At 35.4% G+C, this 11,919-nt stretch overlaps 1 long non-coding RNA gene across 5 annotated transcripts in view; it reads left to right on the top strand.

Annotated features, from left to right (window-relative positions):
* Positions 1-2,431: 2,431 nt before the first annotated feature.
* LOC147835238 (uncharacterized) overlaps positions 2,432-11,919 on the top strand; it is a 228,888-nt gene continuing 219,400 nt past the window's right edge. For all 5 annotated transcript variants that reach the window (XR_015499124.1, XR_015499122.1, XR_015499125.1 and 2 more), the window contains exon 1: positions 2,432-2,622. This is a non-coding gene — a long non-coding RNA (uncharacterized LOC147835238). The remainder of the gene's footprint in view (positions 2,623-11,919) is intronic.

The following is an 11,919-nucleotide window of genomic DNA, read 5'->3' as shown; positions in this document are numbered from 1 at the left end:
TAAAAACAACCATATATCAACATATATCAGGTGTTGGATTTTGGTTGCCATACGTGATAAATAAATGAAATTATTCATTTTCTTGTCAGCTTAGTCCCAGGGTTACCACAGCGAAATGAACCACCAACTTATCCAGCAAGTTTTTACGCAGAAGATGCCCTTCCAGCCACAACCCATCTCTGGGAAACATCCACACACACATTCACACACACACTCATATTCTACAGACAATTAAGCCTACCCAATTCACCTGTACTGCATTTCTTTGGACTGTGGGGGAAACCAGAGCACCCAGAGGAAACCCACACGAATGCAGGGAGAACATGCAAACTCCACACAGAAACACCAACTGATCCGAGGCTCGAACCAGCGACCTTCTTGCTGTGAAGGGACAGCACTACCTACTGTGCCACTGCTTCACCCCCTAAATGACATAATTTAACGTTAATATGAGGTACCTATTTTGATCACTTTCCATCACAACCTAATACCAACCAAATATCAACATCATTTGACGTTGTTATTGGACATCAAAATAAAATTGTCCTTAAACGTTGACTAGACATTAAATTTTGGTCACCCAACATCACAACCTAAATCGAACCTAATATAAATGTCTTATGAAGCTGTGTGCCTGCTGGGTATACATTTTATCCCCTTACCCCAACCCCAACCTTCTCCGACCTTTACAGGACACATTCTGAGTGTTTACATTCTCAAAATACTTCATTCTGCGTGATATATGAGCCATTTTTTTCTCATATGGACCATATAATATCTAGGCAAGGTCAGATTTTACTGGTATTGCTATACATTTGGGGACATTTGGTCCCTGCAACATAAGGAATACAAGGCACACACGTGCTGACACACACACACTGAGAGAGAGAGAGGACTATTTGCACAAAACTGCCAAACAGGTGCGTGTGTCCAGGAAACATCAATTCCTCATTCCCTGAATTTTCCCTCTTCTCGGGAAACCCCCATATTTCATGGAGATCTAACAGTAGTTTTGCATACCTTATTTTCCAGGAAATAAGTCGCACCTGACTGGACTGTAAGTCAAATATTGCATTGTTTGCAAACATGACTTAATAGAAGATGAAGTGCTTATTGTGTGTTGGTGAGTACTGACAAACACACATATTTGAAGTCTACTGGACATAAACTGGCTAATGAGCTGAGGATGAAGATATTCACATCATTTTACACTCATATTGATTGTGTGGGATAATGTGGTGCATGAGAAAGCTGTTTTCTTTTTTCAAGCACAGATACACACACAACAGCCCTCTGAACAAAAAAAAGTAAGATCAATACATCAATTTACATTTTCATTTATTCTGTCAGCTTCAAAATGTGGGCTTGTTCTCTTGTGTGAGTCCGTGTTGTGACAGCATAATGATGTGTTGTAATAAGGAGCAGAACAAAGAGAACGGCTGTCTGACCACACACACACACACACACACATACTGCTCTGGAATACTTTTTTCATAACGATGGTCATGGCACTCATGACAATCACATTATCTCTAATGTAGAAGAGGACACCATAACCAAAACCATTATTTTCCCATTCAGACATCATAAATGTTTCATCTAAAGCCTGAATGTCTTTTTTTATGCTTTCAGTTTTGAAAACTGTAGAAGAATTGAGTAGTAGACAGTGAGACAAAAGAATAATAATAATGGGAAAAAAAAAACTTAAAAGAGACAGCTCATGGAAAAGTGGAAAAACTGCTATAAATAGTGTCATCATGCTGTCTTAAACCTTCAGATTTTTTTTCATTACTATAGAACAAAAAACAGTGTACTATTTTATTTTATTTTATTTGTATTTATTTCAGTGATGAGTTGGAAGGGCATCTGCTGCGTAAAACATGTGGTGGATAAACTGGCGATTCATTCCGTTGTGGTGACCACGAATTAATAAGGGACTAAGCTGAAAAGAAAATAAAAAAGAATAAATGTATGAATTATTATTATTATTATTATTATTATTATTATTATTATTATTATTATTATTATTATTATTATTATTATAGTATTTGTCATCTACATGCTTGGTGAACAACAATATAAATTTTTATAATAAATAAATTAAACCACAATCTGCTGATTATTCTGTATAATTAACCCTATGTGCTGAATAATAATAAAACAATCAATATTTAAACAAATTGGCAGATATAAAAACATATATAGACTTATAATAAAAAGTCATTGGTTCTATTTTAAATTTAACAATGTTGACAATCATAACTTAAATGAAAAGTTTCTGAAATAAAACCTAAAATAAAACAAACCTACCTATTGTGTAAGTGAGGGGTTAAATCAATTTACAGCTCTGCGATTGATGGGTTTCGAATGACAGTCAAATCAACCAATCGTGCCTTCCCTTTGCGTGGGCGGGGTTTGTTATCACCAACTTGAATTTGCACGTTGTTCAAGATGGACGGCAAATAGCATGAATGTGGATGATTATTTTTAACGCCGTTTTCAGGATTTCAATTGAACGAAAAGTTTGAGTTCAACAAGACTTACATCTAAATTCGTGTGAAAAGCCATTTGTTTTGGGAGGAATTCAACCAGATGTGTCTGAACTAATTCCATTATCAACAGGTAAATTAAGATAAAGTATTTATTGGCCGCCGTGCATCGGGTTTTATTGGCTGTAAGCTACTCTTTAGTACAGTACTCTTTAGTATTTAAGTGTTTAGAGAAAAAAACTCAAGAGTATACTTATTTTGCAGATGTATTATATGTAAAAATATGTAAAAAATCAACAAAAGCGATCCACATCTGCAGTTTAGTATAGTTGTATACATTACATTTACTAGGCTGCTGTGCCAATCAATTCATAGTTATTGATTGTTTTGGTGCTGATGGATTCATCACTTACTGTCACAAGTTTTGCATTTTATTCAAAAGTTTTTTATTTATTTTATCTGTTTGCCTGTTTCAATGCAAATGTGGTTTGACTCTTCATTGTTTCAGAGCTGAATTTATCAAAAGTAAGTTTTGCTGTAATATACTGTTTAGAGGACACTGTTATATTGCTAGTGTACACCTGTTTGTTTTTCACCTTTGGAATTTTATGCAAAAATTTATGCAAAATTGAGAGAAAGTGTTTGTATTAGTCATGTCTGTCTGTCATGCTAATGCTTGGCAGAAGTGTTTACTGTAGACCAGGGGTCACCAAGCTCTTTCCTGGAGGTCCGGTGCCCTGCAGGGTTTAGCTCCAACTTGCCTCAACACACCTGCCTGGGTGTTTCAAGTATACTTAGTAAGACCTTGATTAGCTTGTTCAGGTGTGTTTGATTACGGTTGGAGATAAAATCTGCAGGACACCGGATCTGTAGGAACAAGTTTTTGGTTGATCCTTGCTGTAGACTGTTGTTGTTGGGTCATTAATAAAAAAAAAAATAATAATAATTTCCATAATAAAAAAAAAATTAAATATATATATATATATATATATATATATATATATATATATATATATATATATATATATGACTCGAATCCGCGTTTGTTGTGAAGTGAATTTGATGCGCGAATGAATCAGATTTGCTGTGCGCATGAAGCGAGTAAACTCAAATATTCCCATGTCTATTTACTCGCAAATAGCTCAATTTATCTGCACTTTCCACATCTGGTGTGAACACAGCATAAAGGCTACTTTACAACCGTGCCGTTGCAGACTTTTGTGAGTAAAATACATGTGAGCATATTTTTTGTACAAACTTTTCAGTGAACTACAAGAGCAATTAATAAAAAAATAACTGCATATATAAACAAAATAATAATTTATTAATCATTATCAAGTTAAAATGTTCAATTATTCAAGATTTTAATTGTAATTCAACGCCAAATCTGCACTAGTCACATCGCAGGATTGGATTATTTATTAAAGATAAAAAGATATTATTAAATATTAGTATTTTCAAATTATTCATAGATAGATTGACCATGCTATTTAACATTTATTGCATTTATAACACTGTATAATGTAAAATTTAATTCTGTTGATAACCTTAAAAACCTTAAAGCACAGTTTGTTTCTTTCTTTTTGCTTGTAATTTGTTATAATTTATGCAAAGGAATTGCATAGAAAAAGACTTAATTATCTAAGTTGAATGAAATCTTTTAAAATAGAGCTATTCAAGTCATCTGGTGAAATTATATTCGTATCGCAGCAAAACAAAGTATCACAATAGCCCCTTTCACACAGTGATACTGGTAAATATCCGGAAAATTTCCGGAACGACTTTACCGGTATATTCAAAAAAGCGCTGTTCACACAGGCGAGGACGTTACGGAAATTTTCCGGAAAAGAGCATTCACACATCCATTCCAAAATACCGGTAAATTCTGACATCATTCACCACAAATGAGCTTTAAACGGCTGCGCTTGTATTTGTAAACATTTGACTACATTACAAACTCTGTGGATGATCAATATTGTGAAAAACTTTCGCAGGATCACTTTCGCATGTCGAGATGTTCATAATATGTGCGTGTGCAGGCGCTCACAGGCTGTTTCACAGGCACACGCAAAGCTTGAAGGTAAACAAACAACGGCTTATCATAAGCATCTCATCGATGATTATTTACACAGTTGGCATTAAGAAGAACATATAAACGTGACCTGACTATCTTCTAGCAGCTAAATGTGTCTGGAAAAATATTCAAAGGCTTTTATTCTCACAAACCGCGCGGACGTAAATGCGTCTGACTGTTGTGATTGGCTTAAGCAGACGTTTCACGTCAGCACGTTCTAGACGTGCACGCGCTTATTACGGCAATCTTCCATCTGCATTCACACAGCGCAGCATTCCGGTAAATTGCCAGTAATGTTACAACTTCTCTTTTTTCGGAAAATAGCCAGAACGAATTTACCGGTATTTTCAAAAAGGACCTGTTCACACATACAACCTTTCACATACAAAAGGTCTGTATGTGTGAAAGGGGCTATTGTCACATTTTGTCCAATATTGTGCAGCTCTTATCAATGCTGAAACAATATATTATTCCATCCACACTTTAACTGTTGAGCATTTTCTCTGTTTATAACAGGGGGAGTGGCCGATTTTATAGATATAATTTTATATTCTTTAAAATCTCATGGTATTTTATGTAAGTAATTAAAAAAACAATCTAAATGTGTAGAGAACGTTGACCAAATAAAGAGGTTTAAAGCTCAACATTCTCATCCCTTATGTTCTCCTTTCTCACCTCTATATCCATGATGACTGTGATCATAAAATTGTTTCATGTTTCTGCCAAAATGCATTATTGGACACTGTGAGCGATTCATTTACGTAATGGCTTTTTTAATTGTGGAACATCAGAAAGATGGGGGAATGCGACTCGCTCATTAAACAACATAAAGCAAATCATGCTCTCAAAGCTTTTTCCACAATGGATTATCATTGTCTTACTTAGCAAAAAAAGTACACATGCGCATTTATTCCAAGACCGATAAAATGTATTTAAAATGATAGAAAGCTTGTAAATGTCAAGAAAGCAATGTATGCAGCTATAAAGCAATGACCTTTATTATTTTAATTAGATGGGTGATTGAGAGTGGACATTTATGGTGTTGCGGCGAAAGATAAAAAATAGTCATTTTATGAGTTATCTGTTAAGAACCAGCTGAAAATGCATATGTTAATATAAGCCTAATCCTCGATAAATAAGTGAATTAAAATGGGATTGATTGACATGAATGCAATTTCTGTCTTTTCTGATAGCATGCACTAATGAAGCACAGCATTTATAAATTATAAAATGTAAGTATATATTAGCATTTCAGACTTAATGTACCATTTATACTCCCTTTTTTAATTAATTAATTAATTTATTTCTTTGTTTATTTATTTATTTTTATTGCTGGTCCTATTCATCATACTTCATTCCCACAGTTTAATTCTGAAGCAGTGAGGACTATCATATTTGGGTTGCACGATTGTGGATAAATCTGACATTGCTGTATTTTATTTTTGCTGCGATTCATATTGTGATATGAATACAATTTCGGCAGATGACTTGAATTTGGAATGAAAACTTTAACTTTGATTGGATTTGATCTTGTAGAGAGGTGAATCAAAGAAATTTCAAGAATGAATATATAAGGTAGAGCAAAGATAAAAGTGAAACAAGTAGTCAGATATTCAGGTGCAATAATGCGATACAATACAACATTATGATATTTTGCCCTAGATAATGATAGATCACGGTATCAGCATATATCACTAGAAACTATCCACATTATTGCATTATATTTGCAAATAAAGAGGGAAAATTCATCAAAAATGTATACAATTTATTTACAGCACATGTATTTCTTAGAATTGCGGTATTGATGTTCGATCCTCTATTATGAGAATTGCCACCTCATGCACATCACTATTTTGTCCTGCCCCAAATAATGAATAACCAAATGTAATGTAACATTTAAACACATTGTTCATTGCTGATCAACTATAAGAATCTCAACTCCACATTGCAAATGTTGCGATGTGACGATTGCGAATGCACACATTGTGATATTGATGCTGAAACGATTGTGCAGCCATAAATGTGATTGTAACTGTTTAATCATAAAAAAAAACAAAATTATGTGAGAATGATGTAAATGCTGTATGTGATGTAGGCATGGGGCGGTATAAGATTCTGACGATATGATAAAATTAAATAAATATTTCACGAAATTGTGCTACTGCTCTAAAATCTGTTCTTTTTAAATTTCTGAGTAAAAAAACGCATTTTTTCCCCCCTATTTAACACAATATAATTATTATTAAAATATACTTAAATAATTTGCAAAAAAAAATTATAATAAAATAGGTAGTCAAAAACTAAACAAAAAGAACCTAAATATATTCTATGAGCAGTATAAGATAAAATGTTAGCAATTTAATTTAATTTAATTTAATTTAATTTAATTTAATTTAATTTAATTTAATTTAATTTAATTTAATTTAATTTAATTTAATTTAATTTAATTTAATCATTTGCGTGTTAAAATTGTTAAAATTATTTTAAGTATATAAGAAGTAATTATTTAAAATATGTATATATATAAGCATATATGTAAAACATATGCTGGATAAGAAACTCCTGATCAATACAGACCTAGCTGAAGGAAAATGAATGTAATATATAAAAGTTTTATATGTCTGCAAGATTCAAAAGACATTTAAATGGATATTTAACAAGGGGTTTACCTTTAAACGGAAACTTACTTTCCATTTACTCTCCTTTAAGTGAGAAGGAGACTCTAAAAAATGATGGGTTCCACACAATTGATTTGTGTTGGGACAACAGAAAGGAGTTAAGTTAACTTAGTTTTGGGTTAGTTTTTACAAATTTAAGTGGATTGACTGTAAAAAAAATTCCCCTAACAGAATAAAGAATTATGTTGTTTCAACTTACAACAAGTAGTTTGAACAAACTGCAAATGCTATTTTTTAAATGTGTACCTTTACACAAAATAGGTTATTTTGACATGTAACCACTAACATTTAACAGGGAGGAGTAGTAAATAATATGGAGATCAGTGTTTACAGGTTTTCAGTTTTTTTCAAAATAACTTTTGATGTGACCAGAAAAAAGAAACTATGGTTTATAATGGGTAGGCCTGGCGTGATAGTCGATATATTGACTTATATATATGAAAATATATGGAGTTCATTTTGGAGGCGCGATATATTGTGTATTTTAAAGAAATTTAAGATGATGATGATCATTAGGCCACAGTTAATTTTTTTGTCCAATGCCCTTCATTCTGCTTTCTGCGGAAGACGGGACTGATGCAGCATCTCCATGCATGCTGCGCGCACACACACAGAGTACGAGAGAGAGCTGATAGTGGAGGTGAAGAGGCAAGACGCGAACTCACTGATTTATGTTTAGGATCTACAGTCAGTTAGGATAAACAATTTGCGATGGACTTCAATTTAAAGTCTCACTCTTTAGCTCCGGTGTGGAAACATTTTGGCTTTAAGCTGAATGAAAAAGGAGAGCCCGTTAATGTGAACAAGCTGATATGTGGAATTTGTTTTAGAACAGTGGCAATGAAAAACCTTATACCTTAAATCACACCTAAAATATAATTATCCTACCCATTTTTTTCAACATGGAAACAACTGCAGTTGGTAAAGGGCTCTTTCAGACAGTTAACTGTAATGGAGGTATTTACCTGCCAGTTCAAATATAAAAGTGACAGCGCGAAATGGCACATACTCGCGGATAGGTACCATTATTTAGCTTAAGAGATGCATGCTGTTAAACACGCTTGAAAAACCAGCATTTATAAAAATTATGCTGCAAACTTTAACAAACAGTCCTGTCTTGGAGTCTGCATGAATACTAAAAAAAAGTCTATTTTTGACTTACACTTTTTTCTTTAAATCTACTATTTATTATTATTGATTTGTTTTAAGATATATTTTTTAAAATGTCTAAATATTCTTAAAAATAAAATGTTCTTTGAAACAGTGTACCTGAATTATTACACTATTATGTTGTAACAAATTGTAAAAACATAGCGGATGCCCTTCTAGCTGCAATTCATCACTGGGAAACATCCATACACACTCATTCACACACACTACGGACAATTTTTAGCTTACACAATTCACCTGTACCGCATGTCTTTGGACTTGTGGGGAAAACCGGAGCACCCAGAGAAAACCGACTTGGGGAGAACATGCAAACTCCACACAGAAATGTCAACTGACGCAGCCGAGGCTCAAACCAGCGACCTTCTTGCTGTGAGGCAACAGCACTACCTACTGCGCCACAGCGTCGCCCTTATCACAATTAATTTGGCTGCAATATATCGCCCATCAAAAAATAGATATCGTGATGGCCCTAATGACGGGTAAAGATAAAGTAGAGTTCGCAATTTATTTATTTTTATGGCTAAAATAAAGATCATGATTTTCTCACGACTCTGTAGATGTAAAATAAAGGTTAATATGAGTGGGCTTTTATTTTTGTTATTCTCAAACATGTGGTATTTTGTATAGACTTGGAATGGTGGACTTGAACAGACTTTAGATTTGTCCTGGTCATTAATACTAATGATAATTCTTATGTTGAAATATTGTGTTTGAGACATGCTTACAATCTGTCATTTTCTGCTTAAAATCTGTCTCTGACGTGATGCTCATGAATACAATAGACTGGGGTGGTATTTTTGCATTTCGGCGGATTTTAAATTTTTGAGCTGCAATCAGTCTGGCAACACTGTGTGTGCTTTCGGTTTCATTTTCCCTGCTAAGAGCGGTTCATACTTCCCGCGCAGCTCCCAAACGATTACTCTATACCACAGACTGAATCTTATTTAAAACTTTATTACCTAATATTCACAGCCTATGGAGGTTCTGTTCACCAAAGTAGACTTCATTCACAGGCACGTGCCCGCCTTCTATGTGGTAACCGCTGACGGTCAGCTCACGTCACGTGTGATTTTTGTGGTTGCGTATACATTATCATTACATGAAGACAGAAATGACATTTTTAGAGGTGAATTATATCTTATAAATACAGCATGTGACTCTTTCAACACCATTTGGAGGTGTCCTCGTTGCTGAACAACGTATGTAAAACAATGTGAAGACTTGTGCGGCCACCTTTGCTTCTTCCTGAACTTGAAAATATGATTGACAGATTCGTAGAAATGCTGAATTAAGATTGTCTATGGCAGGGATGTCAAACTCAATTCCTGGAGGGCCGCAGCCATGCACAGTTTAGTTCCAACTCTAATTAAACACACCTGATCATACTAATTGAGTCCTTCAGGTTTGCTTGAAACCTACAGGTAAGTGTGTTGGAGCAGGGTTGGAACTAAACTGTGCAGGGCTGCGGCCCTCCAGGAATTGAGTTTGACATCCCTGGTCTAGGGGATCGAATCGAGATGCAGCTCCAAGATAAAGTAAACAAAGACCTTTTTTTTTTTAGTTCTGAGTAGGGGTGTCACGATTTCGATTTTTAATCGAACTCGATCGAAATGTATGCTCAATTTCGATTATCGAATCAAAAAATAGAATCGTCGATGCTGCCACGGCCACACTGTCACGTCAGCTTGGCTTGCCAAGCGGGAAAAAAACAGGCTTGTTGAAGTGCTTGTTAAACTGCAGAAGCAAGAGACCCGTCGACAGAACTTAAACCCTCTCCTCTTTCAATGAAGTCGCCGGTGTGTAAGCATTTTGGATTTCCAGTGAGTTATATTGATAACGTTCGTGTTGTCGACAAAAAAAAACACAGTTTTGCAAGCTCTGCTATGTACGTATTACGTACGGTTTGTCCGGCATCACGATCCTCCGCCCGCAAACCCCCCGTTGCAAATCCACTCACGAAAAGTACACACTCAGGCCCTGTTTACACTGTCTTTGTTTTTAAATGGCATTTTAGAACGACAACAATTTGACATCCACAGTGGCGTGTAGCATTTCTGAGCAGCCCTCCTTCCTCTCTACCTTTGAAAAGGCACATCACGTGACCACACAGACACAGACGCACACACAGCCATGCGCTCGAGACAGCAGGTCCAGGCAGTCAGAGGACTGCTTCAATCTTTCACTCACTTGTACTTAGTCATTTTAGCGAACACCTCAGATACTGTTGGCTGGTTCCTGTTGGTTGTGCGTCTTTTTTACCGACGCCATTATAACGACACAGATCACTGCCTATTCACGAGTCCCGCAGAAAAAGTGATAGACAGGTGGAAATTATGTGTGTATCTTGCCTTTATTCATTTACTGTATGATTTGTTTATGGGTAAAACAAAGAACATGCAGGTCAGGTAGTTTAAACGGTAGGCTACAAATAATTAATTGGTCATTAATTAATTAATTATTGATAATCGAAAATCGAATCGAATCGTGCCTTTAGAATCGAAAATGTAATCGAATTGAGGTTTTGAGTGAACTATCCCTTTAAGAAGTATCCTTGTCTAGTGAAGATGGAAAAAAAAAATGCTGTATGTTCCGAATGATTTTCCTAACAGATTTTTCAACTAAGTCCTTACACCTCTAATAACATCCTGCTTATTAGCTGTGAGCATTAATTGGCTCATTTCTTCACGGCTACATTAGATCTTTGCTGTAATTGCATCCCGTCTTATTGATTTTAAAGCAGAATGGCTTACTGGTGTGCAGATATACTGTTATATCTGCTCACCTGTTTTCTGCTTAACATATTTCATTAAGCATCTTTCCCTCATCGGAACCGCCTCCTCCTCTGATTGTCTTTAAGATCCAATTAAAACCTTAATGAAATCAATTACAAGTTGTAATTAGGCAGCGGTGGATGATCACAGCAGTGAAATATTGGAAGAATGTTGTAATATTCTCGGGCCGTTCAAAAGCACACATGAACGGCTGTGAAATGCACACCAAAACATCTCATTCCATGCACCCAGTGAGCAATTAGCTAATCACGGAAAACAATCTTATGCCTTATTTCCCCAATTTCATTTCAAATCATTCACAGTGTTTTTAATTCTCAACCGAGGCCTTTTCTCAATTGCTCCACTCTCTTTAAGGATTTACTCGACCCTTACGTACGAATCCATGGATGGAAATGCTCTCCCCACAATCTTCTTTTCACCCCTCCTCCATCTCCCTCCCGTATCCCTCAAATCCAGGCAGACTGAGTTTCTGTCTGCCCCATGAATGAATCAATATTTTCATTCCAACGCTGTCTCAATTTTCAATTAAAGATGAGTACAGTTTCTCCGGAACGCTCTGTAGGGGCCGTCAATCACAGGGTCCAATTCAGTCACAGCCCCTTCCTCAAGCACATGCTTCTGCTGCTCTTTTTTATGATACATATTTCATTTCAAGGCTTTCCTAAAGAAAGAATTTCACTATTTTTAAGGCCGAAAATTCTATTTCACCGAGATGG

This window comes from Danio rerio, chromosome 9 (genome assembly GCF_052040795.2).
Source record: "Danio rerio strain M-AB ecotype USA chromosome 9, GRCz13ab, whole genome shotgun sequence".
Taxonomy (NCBI): Eukaryota; Metazoa; Chordata; class Actinopteri; order Cypriniformes; family Danionidae; genus Danio; species Danio rerio.
Note: the sequence above shows the minus strand (reverse complement) of the source record. Positions and strands in the feature narration are given on the sequence as shown.